The 13,776-nt window shown below is 40.3% G+C and overlaps 1 protein-coding gene and 1 long non-coding RNA gene across 3 annotated transcripts in view; one reads left to right on the top strand and one right to left on the bottom strand.

Moving 5' to 3' along the window:
* LOC145651286 (NACHT, LRR and PYD domains-containing protein 3-like) overlaps window positions 1-2,905 on the bottom strand; it is a 38,869-nt gene extending 35,964 nt beyond the window's left edge. Inside the window, exon 1 of the mRNA XM_081697354.1 lies at window positions 2,442-2,905. The gene's annotated coding sequence lies outside the window, so the exon portion shown is untranslated. The remainder of the gene's footprint in view (window positions 1-2,441) is intronic.
* A 2,630-nt stretch (window positions 2,906-5,535) lies between these two features.
* On the top strand, window positions 5,536-12,257 carry LOC118241353 (uncharacterized). 2 transcript variants are annotated; one of them, XR_004776008.2, is made up of 4 exons: window positions 5,536-5,637; window positions 11,130-11,191; window positions 11,714-11,783; window positions 11,936-12,257. It is a non-coding gene; the product is annotated as an uncharacterized LOC118241353 (long non-coding RNA). The 2 variants fall into 2 exon arrangements; XR_014123285.1 differs by lacking the exon at window positions 5,536-5,637 and adding an exon at window positions 9,379-9,400.
* The last annotated feature ends 1,519 nt before the right edge of the window (window positions 12,258-13,776 follow it).

The following is a 13,776-nucleotide window of genomic DNA, read 5'->3' as shown; positions in this document are numbered from 1 at the left end:
ACAATAACATGGGCTACACAGATATGGATACTAACATTATGCTAACAAACAATGACCTACGCTAAGGCACTGACGGTGGTTTAAATAGGCAGACACACACTCAACGTTAAACCCCATACAGGTGCGTGCCATCACGGGGTTGTGGCTACAAACAAGAGTGAACCCCCCACACGTGGCAGGCCGTACCACGTGACTTGTGGGGGGGGAGCGTCCCGTGATGAGATGAGCAGAGAAGAATGACTTCCAATAAAGTGGATTGAGTAATCAAGTGACCCAGACCTACACACACAACTTAGTTAAAGCTAACTAGGCAAGAGGCTACTATGGCTAAATTAATTAATTAGCGAGAATTGAGTAAAAATGTCTGAAAGGGAAGAACACCTATCTGGGGAATCCTAATGGGAACTTAGACCTGAGGTTACTATCTGAGCTAACAGGGGAGAAAAATAAATCTGTACAGAATTATTTATGTGAATGATGGCTCATGGCTGGCACCCAGAGCTTATCCTGTGAATGAAGTAGATGATCTTGTGTTTCGAGGTCAGTCAAGGGTCAGATAATCACTCTGCTCAGGGAGAGTTTGCAGAGCTTCGGAGTGGCTGAATTCTGGATGAATTTACACCACACATATTTCCCAACTTTTCTCTGCACTGTCAGTGACCCTAGCTCATCACCCAAGTTTTTCCAAGATAGCAAAATAGGCTGGGCCGAATCTTTTGGACAGCCCTGAACTTCGCCAGAGTTCCTGAGATTTAGGAAAGGTATTTCAGGAAGCACACAAGTTTGTAGCCAGGTGATGTAAACTGTTTTAATCCTAAAGCTGGCGGTTGGCTAGATTAAAACTAATTATGGTTGGCCAAACAGAACAAATCCTAATTCTACCAAGAACAAAAAGAAAATGATTAAGTTGACGGTGTAGTGAAGAGCAAATGAAATGAGTTTAGATAGATTTGCAGACTGGGTCTAAGACAAACATATAAAATAAAACACTATTATAATTACGTAATTCTTCTCATGAGAGGTGCAGCCTTTAAGTTACTTCTTGTAGAGTTTGAACTGACTATCCGATACTGAGAATTGATTTTTAACTACTGATCTCGGGGGCAGCATGGAAGGATTGGCTCAACAGCTCTGTTCATGCATATTCATAGTTTCTTTGTTTCAATCTCAGGTTTTGATTCATTCAGGCATTTATCTCGAGTTAGCTTACAAGACATGATTAATTTAATACAGTAAATAAAAAGGAAAGAAAGGGGGAATAAACAACTGGAACACATACTGATATATTGCTACTTGGGGTTGGGTGGTAATCGTCTTGTCATGGTACACTCCCCTTCCCTCTGATCACGTGGTATGGCCCACCGCGTGCAGTGGGCTCACTGTTAACTGTTCATGCTGACTTGTTTGTAACCACGCCCCCTTTTAGCACACACCTGCACCCAGTTCTTGGTTTCGTTTATGTATGTATTTAAATGCCTGTTTGTGTGTAGTTTGCAGTCGGTCATTGTTCATGTTAAATGTTAGGTGTGTTCACAGTAGATGTTCATGGTGTACTGGATGTTGCATGTGAATGCCGTTAACGTGTGTTGTTTATCTTTTGTTTTTTACGTTAATAAATGTGTGTCTCCGTCGAGAGAGGTCTGTGCGCCCTGCTCCTTGCCCTGCGGCACTCAGGCCGTCACATGTCATTTAAGCCATAATAGGTGGGAACAATTTTATCACACTAATTTCACCTGAGCACTTAGTCCACATATTTCTAAATGAAAAGAAAAAGTTCTTACCACCAATATAAAGCTCATAACTATATATAGGAAACAGTTACATTTTTCATTAAGAGAAAGCATGATTGTTACACAAATATTATAACTGTTCTCATATTAATAGATCAAATAGTCTTCCTCTGTCTATTACACTTGAAATGAAGAGGTAATCACACAATAGCAAGTATAAAGGTTAATATGCGAATACAGCAATGACAGGTTAATTCATAGGTAAACTGCATTCACCATACTGGGACTGTCTATGCTCGCGCTCAGAGCCTTTCAAAGACAGGGAAAGTTAACATACATTTATAAAGAGCGACTCAGAACAGTTCAGGTTGAAGAACCTGTTACAGTCACTAAGGGGCACTGTGGATTCATAGTCCACACAATCAAATATCTTGTTGGATTCATGAGAATTAATAAAAAATATTTTCCTTATTTGAGTTTGGTCTTGTTGCAATGCTTCCGATTGGACACTTTGTACAGGAAAGGTTAAAAGGTTAAAATCTTGCAGATCTAGGCATTCTGGCATGTGAATCTGACCTTAAGTTTATATGACTGGTTTTCTGAATCTGGCCGTATGGTTGGTTTTTTGAATCTTACTGAAGGTCATAATTACTAACAGAGAGAAACACACGAGATTACAGCAATATCTACGAAACATGAGGACAGTGTTACCTTTACTGGGTTCAGTCTGCAAGTCTTCAGGAAGAATGTCTGGTTCTGTCTTCATCAGGATGTCCAGAGTTTACAGAACTACAGCAAATAACATTAATTTATGTTAAAACACTCACTTTATCTCTTGTTTCACTACTGCAGTTTTCACCACTGTAGCTCGTCATAATAAGCAATGTTATTACTATAAATACACCTGTACACACACTCTCTGTTTCTTCACTGGAGTTCACCTGTACACACACTGTCTGTTTCTATCTGAACAATAATCTGGTTGCACCTTTTTTCTCTTTAGAAAGAACCAAGCCAGTATGAGAATTTTTAAGTGCCATTACATCACAAGAGTAGAAGAACAAGCCTTGTCTTGTTACGATTAGCAAATCGCCCTCTGTGTGTGTGTTTATAACATATCTACCTATGTGTGCAAGTTTATACAATATCTCCCTCTGTGTATGTGTGTTATACCATAGCTCCCTCTGTGTGTGTGTGTGTGTGTGTGTGTGTGTGTGTGTGTGTTTATACCATAGCTCCCTTTGTGTGTATGTGTGTGTGTGTGTGTGTATGTTTATACCATAGCTCCCTCTGTGTGTGTTTATACCATATCTCCCTCTGTGTGTGTGTGTGTGTGTGTTTATACCATATCTCCCTCTGTGTGTGTGTGTGTGTTTATACCATATCTCCCTCTGTGTGTGTGTGTGTGTTTATACCATATCTCCCTCTGTGTGCGTGTGTGTGTGTGTTTATACCATATCTCCCTCTGTGTGTGTGTGTGTTTATACCATATCTCCCTCTGTGTGTGTGTGTGTGTGTGTTTATACCATATCTCCCTCTCTGTGTGTGTGTTTATACCATTGCTCCCTCTGTGTGTGTGTGTGTTTATACCATATCTCCCTCTGTGTGTGTGTGTGTGTGTGTGTGTGTGTGTGTGTGTGTGTGTGTGTGTTTATACCATAGCTCCCTCTGTGTGTGTGTGTGTGTGTGTGTGTGTGTTTATACCATATCTCCCTCTGTGTGCGTGTGTGTGTTTATACCATATCTCCCTCTGTGTGTGTGTGTTTATACCATATCTCCCTCTGTGTGTGTGTTTATACCATATCTCCCTCTGTGTGTGTGTGTGTGTGTGTGTGTGTTTATACCATAGCTCCCTCTGTGTGTGTGTGTGTGTGTGTTTATACCATATCTCCCTCTGTGTGCGTGTGTGTGTGTTTATATCATATCTCCCTCTGTGTGTGTGTGTGTGTGTGTGTGTTTATACCATATCTCCCTCTCTGTGTGTGTTTATACCATTGCTCCCTCTGTGTGTGTGTTTATACCATATCTCCCTCTGTGTGTGTGTGTGTTTATACCATAGCTCCCTCTGTGTGTGTGTGTGTGTTTATACCATATCTCCCTCTGTGTGCATGTGTGTGTGTGTGTTTATACCATATCTCCCTCTGTGTGTGTGTGTTTATACCATATCTCTCTCTGTGTGTGTGTGTGTGTGTGTGTGTGTGTTTATACCATAGCTCCCTCTGTGTGTGTGTGTGTGTTTATACCATATCTCCCTCTGTGTGTGTGTGTGTTTATACCATATCTCCCTCTGTGTGTGTGTGTGTGTTTATACCATATCTCCCTCTGTGTGTGTGTTGGGAACAGAAGGATGATACATGAACAGACATGTTGGGACCAGAAGACACAGCAACAAACATGGAATCAGATCCAGAAAACAAGAGGGAAACAAACATGAGCACAGAGACAGACAACAATACAAATATGTAAACACCATGAATACTGTAAAAGGTGTATTAACACTGCAGGTGTTACCATCACTGTTCAAGTGTTTAGATAACATTAGATGTGTAATGTCCGCACTTCACATCACTACAATAACAATGTAGGTGTTCATTCTGTAAGGTGGGCTGGAACCCACTTCGGCTAGCTGATGCCACCAACAGCCTACTGGGCTTTAATAATGGTGGGCCTGTGTGCAGAACAGTTCAGTCTTGGACCAGGTAAAACAAAAGGAAAAAATGAAGCACCACGCCGAGCATGGCAAAAGGGAGAACAAAGGATGCCATTGCAAATCCAAACAATCCAAACAAACTTCCCATAGACCAGAAAACAGGGAGGAACTTGAATGGCTAAGGGAAGCCTCGGGAGAGAGACAGAATTGAGAGGGGAAAACTGGAGAGTGGAGTGGACGTGTAAAAACACGAACACCCTCGCAGCACAGAAGTAAGGTCTAGCAAAAGAGGGAAAACTGGAGAGGGGAGGGGACGTGTAAAAACACGAACACTCTCACAGCACAGAAGTAAGGCATAGCATGAGGGCACACAGACCTCAACAACTGAAGGTACCAGCTAGTCACTTGGCTCAAAACTTTGGCAAAGACCCAGCCCTGAATGTGTGGGTCACTGGGCTTATATAAGGTCTACCCCAGCTGTTGGGCGTTAAGCCTGATTAGTGGTGTTCCTGACACGAGGCCTCCCTCTGGTGGCCGGAGGGGGCTTCAGCCTGGTGCCAACCCTTACACATTTAGCACTTCAGGTCACTACACTAATAGTGTAGGTATTCATTCTTACAGGGGATTTTTCTGTTTAGGTTCTGTTTGGAACTCAGACACAACCAGTTGTCATCACCAGAAAGCAGTTTAGATGCTTGAGTTCAAGAAAGAATGAAACACTTTCTATCAACATGTGCTGTGTGAGACAGAGAGAGATCCATCAGGGTGTAGTGCTGCTGTCACATGTGTGTGTGAGAGAGAGATGGGGACAGACAGAGAGAGAGAAAAAGAGAGAGAGAGAGACATGGGGGTACAGAAAGAGAGAGATGGAGAGAGAGACATTGGAGGGGTACAAAGAATAAGCACCTAGGATTTAGCTTCAGTTCAAGTTCTGAATAACAGTTTGTAATTTGCCCACAGCAGTTTTCATTACCAGAAACCAGTTCAGCAGGTCTGGTTGTTATCTTTTGACTCTGAACCATGGGCTGAACACCTCAGGGGAGCTGTTAGCATTTTAGCTCTGGGGCCAGAGTGAAGTAACATCCACAATATCGTCATGTTTCCCTGACAAGGAGGAGTTAGACTGGAATGGGAGTGAAGTACTGAGTGTTTAATGGACACCGTTCTGAGATAAAGGAAAGACCGAATGGCCAACATAAAAGACAAGTGTGAGAGAGTGTGAGGGCATCTTTTTAATCAGGCAGTGGTAAATAGTAAGTAAGTATACAAGTACAATATTTATTGTATATAGCACTTTTATAGACTGGAGTGTGTATATTTTATATTAAAGTTAGTGTGTGTGTGTGTGTGTGTGTGTGTGTGTGTGTGTGTGTGTGTGTGTTATGACACAGTAAAGGTTGTAAGTTGTTGTTTCTAGATGTAATTTAGAATTTAGAACCTACAAGCTACTTTATCTAAAGTCACTCACTGATGCCAACAAGCTCTCATTGTTGACGAGAAAGAGGAATACTGTCTCCATCTAGTGGCCATAATGTGTATTAAGTTCAACTCTTTTTATTCTGCATTTCCTCACACTTAAAACACAAGCCTCAAACGCTTAGTGCACAACTCCCAATAGTCTGTATGTCCTGAGTGCAAGATGACCATGTGGCAGTGGTAGCTCAGTGGATAAGGTACTTGATTTATAATTGGAAGGTTGCTGGGTAAAGCCCCACCAGTTGTCACTGTTGGGCCCCTGAGCAAGGCCCTTAACCCTCAACTGCTCAAGCTGTAATCAGTCATAACTGTAAGTTGCTTTGGATAAAAATGTCAGCTAAATGTAGTGGCCATAGCGCGTATTGCAGCGGCACCATAGTTCCTCATGGTTAATCCATATCTTCAATGTTTCCTGAGATTGAGCCACATCCGGCCAAATAGTTTTATTATTTTGAAAATAAACTCATTTTTAAAACTGAAACTTCAAGTCTTGATTTTGAACTTTAAAAATACAACACTGTATTCCAACTAAAAAGTTTAGGAAACGTCTTGTTTCAGTTTAAATGATTAACAGAGTTTAACAGAGTTTTCTCACTTCATGGAGCTCTGTGAGGGCAGCGTAATATCTTCTTACGATGCATCCAACAGGACAACAGCGCGCAGGTAAGAAATGTTAGCTATTTTTGAACAGATACTCAGTGAAATTATCCTAAATATTGTAATGACGGGTTAATAGGTGCATACGTAAAGGTAAATGTGTCTTTAGATGTGGAGTTTGCCAAAGATTGAACTGAAGCGTAGGGCAGGCATTAGCTAGCAGGCTTGTTAGCTTTCTGCTATTAGCTAGTTAGCGTTCATGTGTCCTACAGTCCTTCAGTGTCCAGCTCACGTTTGTGCCTTCAGCGCTGTTTGTTAACATCTGTGTTACACACTGGTGACTACAGCTAATGCAACAGTGGCTCCAGCTGCACAGTGTCCCATGTTCATAAATACTAGTTAGTTTACACAGCAGGACATTTTCAGGTGTGTTTATTGTGTGTTGTGATCCGCAGCTAGCTGGCTAAGTTATGTATGAAAAACTGATGATGTGACGGACGCAGTTCTGCTCAGCGCAGTTCAGGTTGAAGAAGAACGACGTTCAGTACTGGAGAAGTTAAGAGGGTTCTGCCTGAATTTCCAGTTAGTCTTTGTTGTGTGGAGAGCAGTGTGTTGTTGTTAGTCTGTGGCGTGTGAAGAGCTGTGTGCAGCTGACTTCTTGTGATGTCTTAGGGTTAATATGATGAAAGTGAACCTTGATGGCAAAGTTATAGGTTATTTCATTATGTAACGTAATATAATATTGAATATAGTCTGATAATGTGCTCTCAGTGTACTAACTAGAGTAAGTGAGTTATAGGTTAGTTCATTATGTAATGGAATTTACAAACTGTCAAAAAATTATTTATTGCTTGATTTGATTTGCCCCCTCCACATATTTAATATCTATTTATTGTTATTAATATTATATATATATATATATATATATATATATATATATATATATATATATATATATATATATATAATTATTATTATTATTATTATTATTATATGATTTATGATGTGGCAATATTATATGAAAATACATTAAAACACAATGAGGGATCCTCAGAATAGTTTTATTGACTTAAAAATATATATTTAATTGGGAAATATTCAGGTTATTAAAGTTAATAAAAGTTACAAGTCTTAAACGATTACGTTCCACCCAGTCTTTGATGACTGCTCTGCTCAGCTGCCGGTCATGTACTGATATTCATACATGCCTATGGGTCTTGGTTGTGTGTGTCTCTCTCTCTCTCTCTCACTCACCCACTCACTCACCCATCCTACTCCCTCCCATTGGCTGATTCTCTAAGAAGTCACACCTCCTCAAAAGTCGTCACCCTATCATGCAGAAAATGCATTCTGACAAAAATTGATATATATCATATATAGTATTATTGTGATTAAAGAAAATTTACTTACGTAAATTTACTTACTTAATATACTTATGTGGAGATGGTGGCCTACAGGTTAGTGTGGTTGAACAGCGTGAATAGGCATAGAGATATTTAGATGTATCTTATAAGCCACAGTGACCTCTGTATACGTTTCTATAGACGTTGCCGGTCGTACGAGGTGAAATATTTGTGAGCTCCGCCGGAGGGCTCGATGAATAGTGGATGATGGTAGAGGGATTCACCCCCTCTGCCTCTGTGTGACAAATTACCGCACTGCATAACCTTTTAGACATAAAGCGGAGTTTTAACATATGGTAGACGCACTCTAAAAAAGATTATCTTGTAATAACTCATTCGATATATGAACTGTTTCATCAGCTTGTGTCCTCATATCTGCAAATAAAAGGTAACAAAAAATGTAAACAGAACAAATGTATAAAAGTTCACAAATAAGAAATTAACTTGGTCGGCAATTCTCTCCTCAGAGTCAAGAAAGTGAATGTCGGAAACTATAGAAATACATAGAACAGAATTATTTAAAAAATGGATAACGGTTGATCCATGGACATGTTCGTTCGAACTACTTGGCAAAGCTTTCAGATGTATCGCTTACAATTACGGCTGTGACCTAAAGGAGTGAAGTACTGAATATACGGCTTTAAGAAAAAGTTGGTGGGGAAAGAGATGGTTTTTGGATAAAAGTTGTAAATTACGTCCCTCCCTCCAACACCTCTCTCAGTTGTGGAATGCACTGAAAGTGGTAAGAGTACAACGTGTGATAACGGACAAAAACCTTGTGTGCTAAAACTTATAGAGATCAGAGAAAAAAAAAAAAAAAGAAAACTTTGTGATGTTTTCTGAAAAGTTTGCTTATTGCCCTGTTTGAGTACATATGGCAGATAAGATGTGGAGAGGTGTGTGTGTGTGTGTGTGTGTGTGTGTGTGTGTGTGTGTGTGTGTGATTCTCTCTCTCTCTCTCTCTCTCTCACACAATCAATCAATCAATCAATCAATCAATGACCTCTCACTGCAGAGTGTGTGTCAGAGAGGACACTGAACAGACAGAGAAAGTGGAGAAAAGCTGGTGTATGAGACTGAAAACTTTAATTTTCTTTAATCACATTGAAATAATTATTTAATAATGAAATAATGATTCCTACTCAAACATCGGGGGTACAACTAAACTTGAATGAGCGGGTATGAGGGTCTGGTTTTGTGGGAGGAGTTGCACGCTGCACAGGATTGGTCAGACCGGTTGGTTGGGTAGGGAAAAAAAGGTGGCAAAATTTGATCTTTCTGGCCTAGTCCTGACTCTTGGAGGAGTTTGATTTTAGGCAGAAGGACACCTTATATCAATTTTGTCAGAAAGTGTTTACTGCATGGTAGTGGGAGGACTTGTGAGGAGGTGTGACTTCTTAGAGAATCAGCCAATGGGAGAGAGTGGGATGGGTGAGTAAATGGGTGAGTGAGAGAGAGAGAGACACACAACTGAGACCCATATGCGTGTTTGAGTATCAGTACATGACTGGCAGCGGAGCAGAGTGAACATTAAAAACTGGGTGGTACGTACTCATTTAAGACTAATAATAATAACTTTTATTCACTTTAATCACTTGATTATTTCTCAATTAAATAATTTTTTTTAAAGTCAATAAAACTATTTTGAAGTGTCACAGAACGCTCGTCTCCTGCGAGTCACGGGGTTTGGCCCACCTCATGACTTGGGAGGATGTTTGTGGCCACGCCTGCACACACCTGTACCTCGTCTTGTCTGTGTATTTAAACTCATGTCAAGCTGGCAGTGTGTTGGTCATTGTTAGTGTAGCGTGTTTGTAACTATGTATCGAGGCTTGACTGTTTGTTTAATTATCATGTTAAATGTTAAAAATCATTAGCGTTTAGTGTGCTCATGTTCATTGTTTGTTTTCACGCGAGTGCCACATTTGTCCTTTATGTTGTGTTGGAATAAATATTCGTCCATGTCGAGGAAGTCTGTGCATCCTGCTTCAAGCCCTTCGGCACTTAGGCTACCACGTTACAGAATGACCAACATACACAGGATGCAAGCTTCCGCGGCAAAAAAGGGATTTCCTAGCAGGAGGTCTGTAGGCACCCCCACCCTGCATTGGGGAGAGGACAGCGACTGCTGTCCGGGTCTTCTCCGAAAGCGGATGGGAACACCCCCAGAAATTTCTTGGGGGAGGCCTGAGGCTGTTTAGCCTGGGCCAAGGAGGACCGAAGGGCACTGCAACGACCAGGAGGAGGGCGGAGCTTGAGAGGATGTTTATGGCCACCGTTGTCAAGTTAATCAATCAAATCAGGCAATAAATCATTTTGACGGTTAGCAAATACTATCTCTCTCTTGAGATTACGCTGACCAAACATGCTGCAATGAACAGGTGATGTCTTTAGAATGTGCAAATTGTGGGGACATTCTCTTTCATGAATTATAATTTTTTATTTAAATACCTAAATTAGGTTATTACTTTTCTGTTATTATGCTTGCACTGTTAGATTTGTATATATCTATGGTAAACTGGACCTCAGTAACAGGCATGCTACAGCCCTAGCTACAAAATCCAGCTAATTTGCTGCTGTCAGATGAACTAATCTGGTCAATGATGGTCAAGATAGTTGAAAAGCTGGACACCCAGGCAATAGATGTACCTTATGCAGTTAAACCAGCTGATTAAACTGGTAGACCAGCAAAGGCTATGTTTTGGTTCAAGTTTGATGGTTTAGCTATAATTTCCAACTGGACAGTGGGTCCAGCAGCATAAACAACTTGACCAAGCTATTCAAGCAGTATAATCAGCAGGGTCATACTGGTCAAATCTGATTATACTGGTCGACCAGTTTGGTTATTGCTCATGCTGGTCAACTATCTTGTTCTTATCTTATCTGAAGTGTGATGTTTATAGCTACATGCATACAAAATGTGATTTCAAATAAATAACAATCTAATTGTAAGTATTTTGGATTTTAATCATCATTTTTAAGGCTGCCTACAGCCTAGCATATGCATGAATAGGTCGGTCTTTCGTTCTGTATCACGTATATCATAATAAAACCATGGTAACCAAAAAACTTACTTTTCACTTCCAAAAGACTTGGCACTGATCTCAGAAGTCCATCTCCTCCCCGTGTCCTCTGCAAACAGCCATTCTGTTGTTGTGGCAAACTTCCATTGTGTTGTGACTGGATTTGCAGCATTTCTGAAGTTGTGTAAGTTTTCTGAATTTGCACCGGGTTGTGTTGTCATTTTGATGAATGTGCTTTATGTATTTGCAGCGCGATGGGTCTTCCTGGCAACCGTAGTGGGTGTGGAGTGTGAATCAAGCTCCAACTTTGATGTAAATAATTGTTTTTTCTCTCTTGGGCTTTATGTATATTCTTTAGAAAGGCTCTTCTTTTGCTACGTTTTCAATTAAGCGCACGTAATTAACCACAAATGCATTTCCGTAGCGATGACTCCTTGGAAATGTAATGGAAGTCCAATGGAAACGCATGCTTTATCCTATTTTATATAAAGAAGAATTGATTTGCAGATCGATGCCTGCTGTGTTTTCCAGTTTCATCTCATGGGCTCCATTGGTCAATGCAGGAACATGGTTGAATATTTTCATGAATGGTTGGCATATACGTGAATGCTTGATTTATGCCTGGCATAAGCTACATGACAATTTTAAAGCTACATTTACCAAAGACTGTACTGTTTTCCCCAACTAATGCATATATGTAGTTCTATCTAACAAGTATTTCATAGATATAAAGAATAACAGCAAAACCTAGTGGAACCTACACCTAGGAGATTGGCACGACAGAAGTGAAAGACCTCACATTATTCTTAAGTCCTATTCTTTCGGGATTTACAGAGGAGTCACAGGTGAACAGCCTCCAACAGAAAACATGACATCCATCCTGCTGGAAAGAACAAACACAAAGGTGCTTGACATGAGAAGAAGTGATTTGAAATTCTCACAAACTGCTTTTAAACTTGTTATATGTGCATCATGTTCAGATGGTAACACTACAAGTTTGCTGTATATAACCTTTTGTCTTTTTTCTTTTTCTTTTCTTTTATTCTCTTCCCTTAGATGTAGAGTTTTGCTGATGCTACATTACGGGCTGATTAAGGAGGTGTTGTCCTTCACAGTCAAACATTTCCTCATACTATGCTTGGGTGCTGTGTGTGCTTTGTGTTGATCAAAACTTGGCTGGCCACTGGAGGTGTGTACAGGGCAGGAGATTGAGCTGAGTTTGATCCCAGTGATGAGTCCCTGTCGGGCCTGCAGGGCTGCCTGTAACCCTGGACCTCATCTATCACATTGCATGCTGCAGTCATTTATTATAGAGAGAAATGTGAACTAAGGTCGACAATGGCACTTACACAAAATTGCTACATCGAATAAACTTTAGACTGTGTGTGTGTGTGTGTATGACTTTGTGCATGGCACCTACTCCCCTGGATGGGTTTCATGTGGCCCGGTGCAGCACCTAATGATGGGAGATGTGCAATGAAAGTGAAAGTTTGGATTGATGTGACCCGTCGGAGAGAGTCAGTCAGCCAACCTCACACTCCAACGTCACATGAGAAACAGGAGGCCAAATTAACCCACTAGGCTTAGTGCACCTAATGGTACTGTTCACTTATGCATACTGTCAAGGCCACAACACAGAGCATGGTAAACCTGGACTTCAGGTGACACTGTTTGGATGTTGTGCTTACTAATCCTAGCTGCAACAGTTATTTAGGTCATTATATCAGGTGATATAATCAGGTGATTACTGTCGGCCAAACAGTACTAATCCAAATTCTACCAATGCCAAAAGAAGATAACCTTAAGTTGACTGAATGGTGAAGAGCAAATGAATCGAGTTTAGACAGACTAACAAACTGGGTATCTGACAAACATATAAAATAAGATGTTATTCTAAGTACAAAATTCTTCTCGTGAGAGGTTCTAGACTTGAAGTTACTTCTGTTTAAAATGACTCTGCTAAAATCTGTTTTTATCTACTGATCTCAGGGGTGGCATAAGGAGGAAAGGCTCAACAGATCTGTTCATGCAAATTTATAGCTTCTTTCTCTCAGGTTTTGACTGTCAGGCATTTAGCTCAAGTTACCTTACAAAACATAAATTAATTCGATATAGTGCATTATATAGAATATAGAACAGAAAGAGGGAAACAAAACAACTGGAACACAAGAGCAAATTTTTATCACACTAATTTCACCTGAGCACATTTATAAATACAAAGGAGTTCTTACAAACAATATAAAGCACACTACTAATTTTTCATATATTATCTGGCTTCTCCTACTACTAATTCAGAAGCACTTTGCTTACACAGCTGATGAAAGACCTCAAAAACATTTCATTACTCAAAGACAAAACATTAGAGAATATTCAAGGAAATCAGACAATGGTTCAAGGCAGATATGACTATGCAATATTTCAAACATGTATGTGCAAATGATTTATTTCAAAACTTAAGGTTTTGATCACAGATTCAAAATCAGGAGTGAAAGAAATTAGAGAAAATGTTTGTTTGAGGATATGCTATTTAATTTGGCAAATTCATTGTATGGAAACATTCTGGAAATTAATGTATAGTCTATCCTGTCCTCATCTTGGTCAAGGCTGGTCAAGCTGCTTCAAGCCTGAGTGGAATCTTGATCCGCATCTGAGTATTTTTCTGCACTTGGACTGAAATAGTTTACTCAAAGTGCTGAACCCTTTGGATGGATTGGAAAAGTGCTGCTCATGGCCTGAGGGCTTGTAATCCGCAGCGTGAGGGTCTCCAAGCATCTCTCTCACCTTGGGTGAGGCGTCCTTGTGTAAGTAGTGATAGGGCTTTTTGCCACTGTTGTCACGTATGTTGCAGTTGGCACCATGATCACGCACCAGAACACTCAGGACTGATTCGTGGCTGT

Source organism: Electrophorus electricus, chromosome 1, assembly GCF_041902795.1.
Source record: "Electrophorus electricus isolate QZ-2024a chromosome 1, ASM4190279v1, whole genome shotgun sequence".
Lineage (NCBI taxonomy): Eukaryota > Metazoa > Chordata > Actinopteri > Gymnotiformes > Gymnotidae > Electrophorus > Electrophorus electricus.
The sequence above is the reverse complement of the archived record's forward strand: the minus strand, read 5'-3'. Positions and strand labels throughout refer to the sequence as shown.